We start from the raw sequence: 11456 nt of genomic DNA on the forward strand, positions 1-11456 counted from the left end.
TCAGAGCCAAAAGCACTCCCACTGACATCACTAGTGATGTCAGTGGGGCCGGCCCCAGACAATAGGCGTTCCCATGGGAACGCCTCCGTCTGGGCTGCCACACCCCTGGCACGCCCACCAAAGGGGGTGTGCTGTCAATCACCATCAACAGCACTCCCCCTTTGGTGCGAGACCCATAACGACGGCTTGGCCATTGTTATGCGGGTCTCGCGCATGCGCACGATGGAGCCATCTCCGTCGCACGCATGCACACTTGGGCAACATCGACACGCTTGCGAGCACTCGCGAGCGGGTCTGAATCAGGCCCTCAGTCTGTAATATCACACTACAATCTGCATTCAAAATGCGGATTGTAGTAAATAAAGCCCTTTGAGAGGTAGGCTGAGTGAATGTCTTATGTTACGACACTTTCTGATTCCTTCATTTTTGTAACACACTTTAGGTGTAATTAATAACAAACACTTTCCTTGATATTTCAGATAAGATCTATTGGACTATGAAATTAATATGGACATGTTGATTACCATGAGTAGTAGAAGACTACAAAAATATTGCAGTCAATGTGAATGGTTTTAAACTATTTAAATAACCATGGACTATGGAAAAATGGAATGTGCCTTGATTTCCTAAGGTCTACTGTAAACAGTGATCTCCATGAGCAATTTTAAGATTAAAGATCGCTTTCAATTTAGCATTCAAGAACTTATATTATAGGTGTTCCTTTAGCTATAATATTTGTGGATTAAGATATAACTTGACGCTTCTTGCAAAGTACTGTTGTTTACATATACTGTAGAGGAATGGCAGTCAGCTGGACGCCTATTATAACCCCAGGCTGTCAATCAGTGAGCTTAAAGGCATCAGGGTTGATTCTCCCATTTTCCATGGATGTATATACAGACGTGAAAGATATACTGGCCAACAGAGCCGTAACTAGACTTTTGGTGCCCTGTGCCTGAACGAGCATTGGACCCCTCCCCCCTTCATTTTTCAAAATATAACATAAGACAGTACACCCAAGAAAGGGCCATGGCTTCATGGGGAAGGGCCAGGGAATAGATAGGGGAGGCCAGGAGATGCTGGGGATGAAAGAAGAGGAAGCTACAAGTGAGAATTATAATAAACAGGAAAATTGACAGGCCCAAACAGCGCCCCCTGCCCTGCGGTGCCCTATGCCATGGCACAGGGCACACCACCCTATTTATGGCCCTGCTGGCCAATAGTAGGTCATGATGTTATGGGGAGGGATTTGTGAAGTTATTAAAGTTCCCACTTTAGGAGTATGAGACATTGTTTTTCCTGATTTTCCCTCACTCCCATTTTGTTTAGTTTTGTTGTGCTCTCCTCATATAGTTTGACACTGTTCTGCCATAAATAATGACACCATCTCCATCTACCTAGATAGGTAAAATGTGTAAAGTTGGAAGGAGAGCTGAAAACCAGCGATTAGGTTTGTGGTGTGCATGTTTTGTTTTTGTTTCCCTGTCCATTCTATAATCTGCCACCATATATATTTAATTAAAAAAACTAAATGTTATTTTTTTGTCAAAACAAAATTGTTTTGATTTGAAAAAAAAGACCAATGAAATTGCCACACAGTTGTCTGTCATTATGCACTGTTTAAAGTTCTGATGCATGGTAGTTTATAAGCTGCTGTCGGGTTTCTATAAAAAGTCTGCTGGGACTAAAGTTTTTCAATGCCACTGACAAAATCAAAACAAAACAAAAGTGTAAACAAAAGCTACAGTACTGCCAAAGGCGCTACTAGGGATTTTGGTGCCCGGGGCAAATTGAAAAATGCTGTGCCCCACCCTCCCCTCAAAACAAAATTCTATAAAAGCATGATAGAAATCTTATATAAATACATAAAACGGTTGATTGCTAGAGAACTGCATACAGAACCATATCCCCTGTGTTCCTCCATTACCCCTCAGCCACCATATCCCAATTGTCACTCTATTACCCTCAGCCACCATATCCCCATTGTTACTCTATTACCCCTCAGCCACCATGCCCCCTTGGACACTCCATTACCCGAATCAGAGAGACAGCAGTAAAAATAAATAAATTACTCTCTCACTTAATGCTGCCTGTCATGAACCCTACAGGGCCAGGCTCCAAGTAGACAGAGTCAGTCTTTTAATATGCTCAACTCGTCTGTTTTGAGCAACACAATAAAATTGTAGGCAGAGAGAGGGAGCAGTGAGCTGAGGCAAGGGCAGAGGGCAGACTTCTGATTCATCCTTTTAGACCTAAATGATTCAGTCCTCACTCACTCATGGATGACATCAAATTCAGAGTTTGGCACACTAGTCATGCTGTCTATATGTCAGCCCTACCAACTAGAGCAGAGCAGGGACATCAGAGGCCAGAACCTGTTCTGGGACTGAGATTCTTAAATGCAGGAGGAGCATTCATCAGAAAGCCTATGATGTCTCCCTCCAGGCACTTGGTCTCTGCCCACCCAATGATGCCGGCCACAGGCTTCTTCACCCACCACATCCTTCTATTGTGCTAATGTGCAGCCCGGCTACCCAGTCCTATGATTCCCACCCACCTCTGGGCAGTCTAGGGTGGAATAGGAGCAGTGGGATTCAGAGGGTTTACTGAAAGACTCTTCATCACTCACTCACTGACTACTGAGTATACATCCGGCAGCAGCGAGATGTACAGCAGCAGATAGCTCACCACCACCGTACACTGCCTTGGCCAGTGGCACCCCCCTTTGCTGGGCCTGCCACAGTTCCCAGGGCACGTGCCCCACTTGCCCCACCCTAGTATTCTTGTTTTTTATTTGTTCCTAACTCAGAATCAGTCCTACAGTATATTATGTATTTGTTTAATCCTACTTTTGAATATTTAAATAATATTCTATATTGTGCCCTATCTCACTTATCTATGCCCAGATAAATGTTTAAACTCTGTGCTCCATAAACTAAAAGTGTGTTGTAGTAGGTGGAGGCAGAAAGTCATTAGAGTTGCACTTTACAAAAACTATCTAAGTCCATAATTCCAATAAAATAATAGTAAATACTTAAAAATAGCCTTCCTCATATCCTCACCTCGCCACATCATTCACATTAAACTACAGTAACCAGTCAGACACATGCTTTCATTGCCTAAATTATACTTACAATCATTGCTGAATGTTACACTGTCTCCATCATGTGCAGTAGGAGCCTGAGAGCAGACACCTCACTAAATGCTCCCACCGCTAACATGGATAGCATAAATAAGAAAATACACAATGTCACCTCACTGCAGTCCTCGGATGAAGGCTTAAAATACACAATTTACCTCATAGCAGTCTTGGCTGGGGGCTAAGATGCTCGATGTCACCTCACAGCAGTCCAGAAGTTGCAGTAACAGCACAGGTGAGACAGAGGCTCCTATTTACTACAATCTGCATTTCAAATGTGGATTGTAGTGTGATTTCGCCTAATTTTGCAATGGAAATTTTGGTACTATCGCAAGAATGTATCAACATTCTCAAGCAGGGACAGAGCTTGAGAGAATGCTCTGTCCCTGAGAATCATTATTGCACATTTCTTACTATATTTTTTGCAAAAAATACATTGAGAGTGTCTCTGCCCAAGCACTGCCGCCGGCTGGCACTACCATCCCCTCCTTGGTCTTCCACTTGCACTTACCTGCCAGTTGATCGGTGAACTCTCTCTCTGGTCAGCTGGTCTCTGGTCACCTGGTCTGTGACCCCGGTCAGCTGATGTGTGCTGTAAACTGACAGCTAAATGTTATGGAAAATGATAGACTGCTGTAGATAATAAGCACATCACTGCTCAATAGAACTAAAGAAAATTACTTTCAGATGTCTCAGGTTGAAATCTTACACAATCTAAGTCATCGATGAAGAATTAGCAATCAGTTTAAAAATTACATACTGTATTAGTGGAAGAAGTCTTATTACAAATAGGTAATTGAACGTATCCTGTTTTGCTTGGGAAAAAGGGTTAATATTGAACTATGCAATAAAATGTGTCTATATAAAAATGGGAGATACATTTGGAATTAAACTATTTTTAATTTGTTTAATGTCAGCAATAACTTTCACTTGCACAGTAAGGGCCTCAATAAGAGTTGGATGCATTTATACTCACCTCAGAAGCGTAAAAATATTGTAAATGAAAGCATATATACGTGTGTATGTTGGCTCACCTGTATCTGCTCCAGGTGCATGTCTGGCATACTGTAATAGTATGTTTACCTATGCATAACGACAGCATAAAGATGCAGTTTTACAGTATAGTACAGTCACATCACCCCATTTGCTCACAATATAGCATAATACCATAACATATACTGTATGTGCGAGAGAATAGTGTATTGACAGTTATTAATAAATGGAAAACTAGAATTTTCCATATAAAACATATCTATTATGTATTCCTTTAAATATCAAATGAAAATCTTTCATGTCACAGTCCATATGGAAATGACAAGTAAGGAATACGGCTACAGCATAATATACACTGCTCAAAAAAATAAAGGGAAGACTAAAATAACACATCCTAGATCTGAATGAATGAAATATTCTTATTAAATACTTTGTTCTTTACATAGTTGAATGTGCTGACACCAAAACCACACAAAAATTATGATTGGAAATCAAATTTATTAACCCATGGAGGTCTGGTTTTGGAGTCACTCTCAAAATTAAAGTGGAAAAACACACTACAGGCTGCTCCAACTTTGATGTAATGTCCTTAAAACAAGTCAAACTGAGGCTCAGTAGTGTGTGTGGCCTCCACGTGCCTGTATGACCTCCCTACAATGCCTGGGCATGCTCCTGATGAGATGGCGGATTGACTCCTGAGGGATCTTCTCCCACACCTGGACTAAAGCATCTGCCAACTCCTGGACAGTCTGTGGTGCAATGTGGCATTGGTGGATGGAGCAGGACCATGTCATGTCATGTCATGCGTGCGTCATGTCCCAGATGTGCTCAATTAGATTCAGGTCTGGGGAATGGGCGGACCAGTCCATAGCATCAATGCCTTCGTCTTGCAGGAACTGCTCACACACTCGAGCCACATGAGGTCTAGCATTGTCTTGCATTAGGAGGAACCCAGGGCCAACCGCACCAGCATATGATCTCACAAGGGGTCTGAGGATCTCATCTTGATACCTAATGGCAGTCAGGCTACCTCTAGCGAGCACATGGAGGGCTGTGCGGCCCCCCAAAGAAATGCCACCCCACACCATTACTGACCCACTGCCAAACTGGTCATGCTGGAGGATGTTGCAGGCAGCAGTACGTTCTCCTTGACATCTCCAGACTCTGTCATGTCTGTCACATGTTCTCAGTGTGAACCTGCTTTCATCTGTGAAGAGCACAGGGCGCCAGTGGCAAATTTGCCAATCTTGGTGTTCTCTGGCAAATGCCAAATGTCCTGCACGGTGTTGGGCTGTAAGCACAACCCCCACTTGTGGACGTCGGGCCCTCATACCACCCTCATGGAGTGTGTTTCTGACTGTTTGAGCAGACACATGCACATTTGTGGCCTGCTGGAGGTCATTTTGCAGGCCTCTGGCAGTGCTCCTCCTGTTCCTCCTTGCACAAAGGCAGAGGTAGCGGTCCTGCTGCTGGGTTGTTGCCCTCCTACGGCCTCCTCCAAGTCTCCTGACGTACTGGCCTGTCTCTTCGTAGCGCCTCCATGCTCTGGACACTACGCTGACAGACACAACAAACCTTCTTGCCACAGCTCCCATTGATGTGCCATCCTGGATGAGTTGCACTACCTGAGCCACTTGTGTGAGTTGTAGACTCCGTCTTATTCCACCACTAGATTGAAAGCACCGCCAGCATTCAAAAGTGACCAAAACCTCAGCCAAAAAGCATAGGAACTGAGAAGTGCAGAACCACTCCTTTATTGGGGGTGCCTTGCTAATTGCCTATAATTTCCACCTGTTGTCTATTCCATTTGCACAACAGCATGTGAAATTGATTGTCAATCAATGTTGCTTCCTAAGTGGACAGTTCGATTTCACAGAAGTGTGAATGACTTGGAGTTACATTGTGTTGTTTAAGTGTTCCCTGTATTTTTTTGAGCAGTGTAGTTGCAGTACTAATGATTTTAGTAATATCAGCTGGAAAAGTCAATATAGAAGTAACCAACCAGAAGCTGCTAGATAGTGCTGTTGTTTGTCGTTGTCATCATCATCCTCATCATTATGCAACTTTGTACCAGCTTTTTAGTGTCTACAAGAGATACATCTTTATAAAAGATGGTGTCTACAGTACACTTCATTATGTCACATATTATGGATGCAAACTACACTTACATGAACATGCTGTTATTATACTCAAACTCTAATTGCCCAACTCCAGTATACCTTTCTAGAGGGATAGGGCTCTATTTACTACAATCCGCATATTGAATGCAGATTGTAGTTTGATATTACAGACTGAATTTGCATTGTGAATTCAGCCAATATCACAGGGATTTATTAAAAATCCCTTGGAGGGACAGAGTTTGCGATAAAACTCTATCCCTGCGAATCCCCTCCGCACACTTATCACGGTATTTTCGCAAAACATATCGTGATAAGTACCTGCGCATTTTCTGACCGGCCACTACTGTGCCCCGCCCCCCACCATTAAGCCCCGCTCCTGCAAACGCAACCCCCCCGCGACCCCCACCTCCATTAATTACACTTACCTCCACTGATCTGGACTCCAGTGATGTCCTCCGTGACTCCAGTCAGCAGATCTCCCATCCTGCACTCGGACCCGGTCAGCTGACCGAGTCCCAGTGCAGGATGGGAGACCAGCTGACCGGAGGAAGGACATCACCAGACACCAGAGCCCCGATCTCTGGTCCCTGGACTCTGGTACGTATTTTTTTTTTTACAATTTTTCTTTCTTTTAAGCAGTGTATCAACGTATGGTCTGCTTTGGGCCTCCAAATTGCCTCTTTTTCCTGCCAGTACAGGTACGGACTGTCTGACAACCTACTTGGATGTTGTCACCGATGTAATCCTCCACCATTCTGTCAATGGTGAGAGTATCATATGCAGTAACAGTAGACATGTCAGAAATTGTTGGCAGGTCCTTCAGTCCGGAAGAGATATCCAAACTTGGTCCTGCCTGCCCTGCATCACTGCCAGCGAGTTGCTTAGGATACCCAAGTTGTTTCCTGGCAGCCCCAGTTGCAGGAGAAAATGAAGAAGGAGCTGTTGATGGGACTCCGGTAATGTGCTCCGTGACTCCAGTCAGCTGATCTCCCATCCTGCACTCGGACCCGGTCCGAGTCCCAGTGCAGGATGGGAGACCAGCTGACTGGAGGGAGGACATCACCAGACAATGGAGCCCCGATTTCCTGTTCCTGGACTCTGGTAAGTATTTATTTTAAACTTTTTTTTTTTTAAGCAGTGTATCAGCGTGTGGTCTGTTTAGACAACACAGTTGATCACTGGGGCTGGTTCCGGGCTCTGCTCTACATGTTAGAGCAGAGCAGGAGTCCAGTAACCGGGGGAGACCCTGGATATCTCCACCTCCAGGTGGCATTATGATCACAGGGCTTTCCTCTGTATTTTTTCACAATTTATTTTTAGTAACTTGCAATTATGGGAAATGCAATCTAATTACTAAAAATATGTGATTATTAGGGGTTGTAGTAGAATTTTATGAATTCTACTCCAAATGCCTTTTAGAAACTTTAGGTGATACTAAAATAATGTGAAAATGGTGTGAAAACACCCCTTTTCACTTTATTTTAGTAAAAATAATGTTAATAAATAGAGCCCATAGTGAGATGTAAGCCTGTAATAAACATTGAAAATTGAAGCAGGTGCCGTTTGCTGCACATGTGCAAAATTCTGTACAATCATTCCACAAAGTTGATGTATGGCCAACATTGTGACAGGAAGGCAAAAACATGTAAATAATCATTGAAGGTAGATGCAGACAGGGTGCTAAATTTATTAATCCTTAAGGTGGGTACAGATATATCTGCAGATTATTATTATTACTGTCCTTTATTTGTATGTTGCCACAAGTGATCTACAGTGCCTTACAAAGTATATAGACAAATAAGAGAACAAGCAACAAGTGACTTACAGTACAATACAATTCAGGACAAGGACAAGGTTTATTTTCATTGCTGCATTAGTGATCATAACACTCAAATAAGCAACAGGGTGCAAGCAATCAGGTGTTAGGTGCCCTAGTGAGGAGTAGATGACAGTATAAGGTACGGAGAAGCCCAAGAGGGTAGAGGGCCCTGCTTGTGAGAGCTTACATTCTAAAGGGGAGGGGCAGACAAACAAGTGTGACACAGATTGGGTAGACAGGGATGAAGGAGCAAGTAGCAGCGGGTTAGGATGAGAGCTGGAAGGCTTGGATGAAGTAGTGGGTCTTGAGAGCCCATTTTAAAATTTGTAGAGAGGTGGAGAGTCTGATGGGAAGAGGGAGAGAGTACCAGAGGAAGAGAGCAGCATGGGCAAAATCTTGAAGGTGGGAGTGGGAGAGCATAATCAGGTGGCAGGAGAGGCAACATGTATTTGTTGAGCAAAGAGGCTGCACGGGAATGTGGTCAGAGATGTAAATGGATGAAGACTTTGTAAGTAAGTGTAAGACTGTGCAGAGCATTTACATGCGCCCGCCCAGTTGAGCTGTCAATCACTGCCGGCCCATGCAGCAAGTGTACGGACGGTCAGCTGACTACCCATACACACAGCACGATGCCCCAAAATATCTGCAGCTATATCTGCAGACTGTGCTGAACATATGTTCTGCATACAGTCTGCACTTTCCTTTGTAACTGACGTCACAACTGGGCGGGCATTTACATGCATCTGCCCAGTTGAGCTGTCAATCACCGCCGGCCCATGCAGCAAGTGTAAGGGCGGTCGGCTGACCGCCTCTACAAACAGCACAATGCCCCAAAATATATGCTGATATATTGGGCATTGGCAGTGAAGCACAGCTGACACAATATGTCTGTGAACAACATCGTTCACAGACATATCGCTGGTAGATGCTGGCCGACACACACACAATAAATCGTCCATTCAATTGTCTGCCAGTGTGTACCCAGCATTAAGTAGCTGCTTTGGGTGTGAGGATCTGGGAGGCACCAAAAAAGGATTCCACCCCAACCGCACTGCGTACACTTTGCGGTCAACAGGAAAAATATGCCATGTCTGTGGAGTTAATTAATTGATCCAGTGCCCAAATAGCTGTTTGAGGTTTATGGCTACAGTGATGAGGCAATCTTTGCTTCTGCTCTGTCTTGGTCCTTATGTCATGTGACTAGGGGTATTTAGGATCTAAAGGACAGGGGTGGCATGTGAGAGAAATGTTCGGGGGTGTTACATAAGGGAAAAGCTGGTGGGCAGAGGAGCATGTGAGGAAAATTTATGTGCAGGGATGAATGTGAGGGAAAAAGCTAATGTGGCATATATTAAAAATGCTGGTAGATGGGAGGTATGTGGGAGATAAGCTGGTAGGTAAATATGGATAAAAGAGTAAAGCAGATAGTAAGGTGCATCACGGGAGTGGAAAAGCTGTGGAGGACATGGTGTCATGTGAAGGAAAAGCTGGTGGGCAGAGTGTCATGTAAGGGAAAGCTGGTAGCTAGAAGGGAATGTATCGGAAAGTTGGTGGACAAAAAGACATGTGCAAAAGGCTGATTGACAGGATGGCATGCAAGATATAGGGGTCTATTTACTAAGCAGTGTTATGAGAAGTGAAGAGTGAAAAGTGATAAGGTGCCAGCCAATCAGCTCCCAACTGTCATCTCACAGGCTGTGTTTGAAAAATGACAGTTGGGAGCTGATTGGCTGGCACCTTATCACTTTTCACTTCTCCTAACACTGCTTAGTAAATAGACCCCATAGGCTTGTGGATCGATGAGAATGTGAGGGAACAGCTGGTGGAGATTGTCATGCTTTCATTAGTTTTTTTATCTGATTGTAATTACACATTTTTTCATAACGCAGTTATACAGACATTTCACAATATCTTTAAGTAGCGATTTTTCAAAACTATTCTTTTTTTAAATATAGTGTTTCCTGCTTATTTTACAATGGTTTTGTCTTTAGAAAAACTATTTTTTTAAATCCTTCCTATAAATAATTTAAACATACAAATCATAAAAATAAATTTCAGATGGTTGGATTATGGAAATAAGAATGGTTTTTGTTTTTTAGCCCAAACTTAACAATTGTTTATCCCTGCATTATGCCTGGATAACAGTGGAGTATTGAAAATATACCCCCTGAGACATCAGTATTTATGGACAGAAGCCTTGCCAACCAGCCAGGAGGAGGCAATACAAAAGTCAAGACAATGAGGGGCTAGGAAGTGGATAAAGGGTGGAGGAGTGGCAGTAGGCTGAAGCTTTACCTAGGCACCAAAAACTCTTGCAATGGCCCTAAGGAAATTATACATGTTAACATAAGAAATTATAAAATATATATGTAATGTTATTGTGAGGATCTGTCATAATATCATCTATGGAGGATATCAAGTGCACGTCAACACTGAATACTTCAACACTATTATATAACATTTACTGCAGACTCAACCCTGCTGCTAAAAATCAGGACAGTCTGTAATAATAATAGATCTCAGCTGTTTGATTGCAGCGGGCAAAATTTTATGTCTACATCATGGAACAATTCAGATGCTCCAAGTCACTTGGGTACTTATTAGCTGCATGTTTAGCATTTTCTGCACTGCCCTAATTGAAGCCGAAATCCTAGTCGCAATTCAATCTCATCTCAGTCAGGTATAACAAGAGGAGGGAGTTACAGGTTGAGCTTGTAGATGCATCTGTGAATAGGTTGCAAAGATGTGACTTTTTTCTATTAGTTTGTGGCTTAAAAGCATAAAGAATCATTTGCAGTAAATAAGTTCTTTGGTGGATGGTCCTCTCTTCTTGGATAATATTTGAAGTTTCTTTGCTCAAAAATGCATGATTTAAGACACTGCATATGTTTGATCTGTTATATGACTAAATAAAATAACCTAACACTTTATATAACAATAATGATCCTGATGACAATATTGATTAGACAATGAGTTCAGTGAGGAGAGGTGCCCTATAAAGTTTGCCCACTTCATATTTTGCCATAGGGCACCCTAGATTCTAGTTTTGCCCCATTTTTGTGGCAGCGCTGCTTTGGACTGTAGCTAGCACTATTTTAAAGTAAGGGTGTGCACCAGCCACTTTTCGTGTTTTGGTTTTGGATCTGGATCTTTCTTCGTGTTTTGGATCTGGATTGGTTTTGCCAAAACCACCCTTCCATGTTTTGGGTTTTGGATTTTTTTTTTTAAAAAGCATAAAAACAGCTGAAATCACAGAATTTGTGGGGTTTTTTGTTCCTATGATATTACTAAACTTAATAACATTAATTTCCACAAATTTTCACTCTATTCTGAACACCTCACAATATTGTTTTTAGGCCAAAAGGTTGCACGGAGGTAGATGGAT

The sequence above is a fragment of the Taudactylus pleione genome, unplaced genomic scaffold, assembly GCF_031769625.1.
Source record: "Taudactylus pleione unplaced genomic scaffold, aTauple2 ptg000026l, whole genome shotgun sequence".
In the NCBI taxonomy this organism is placed as follows: Eukaryota; Metazoa; Chordata; class Amphibia; order Anura; family Myobatrachidae; genus Taudactylus; species Taudactylus pleione.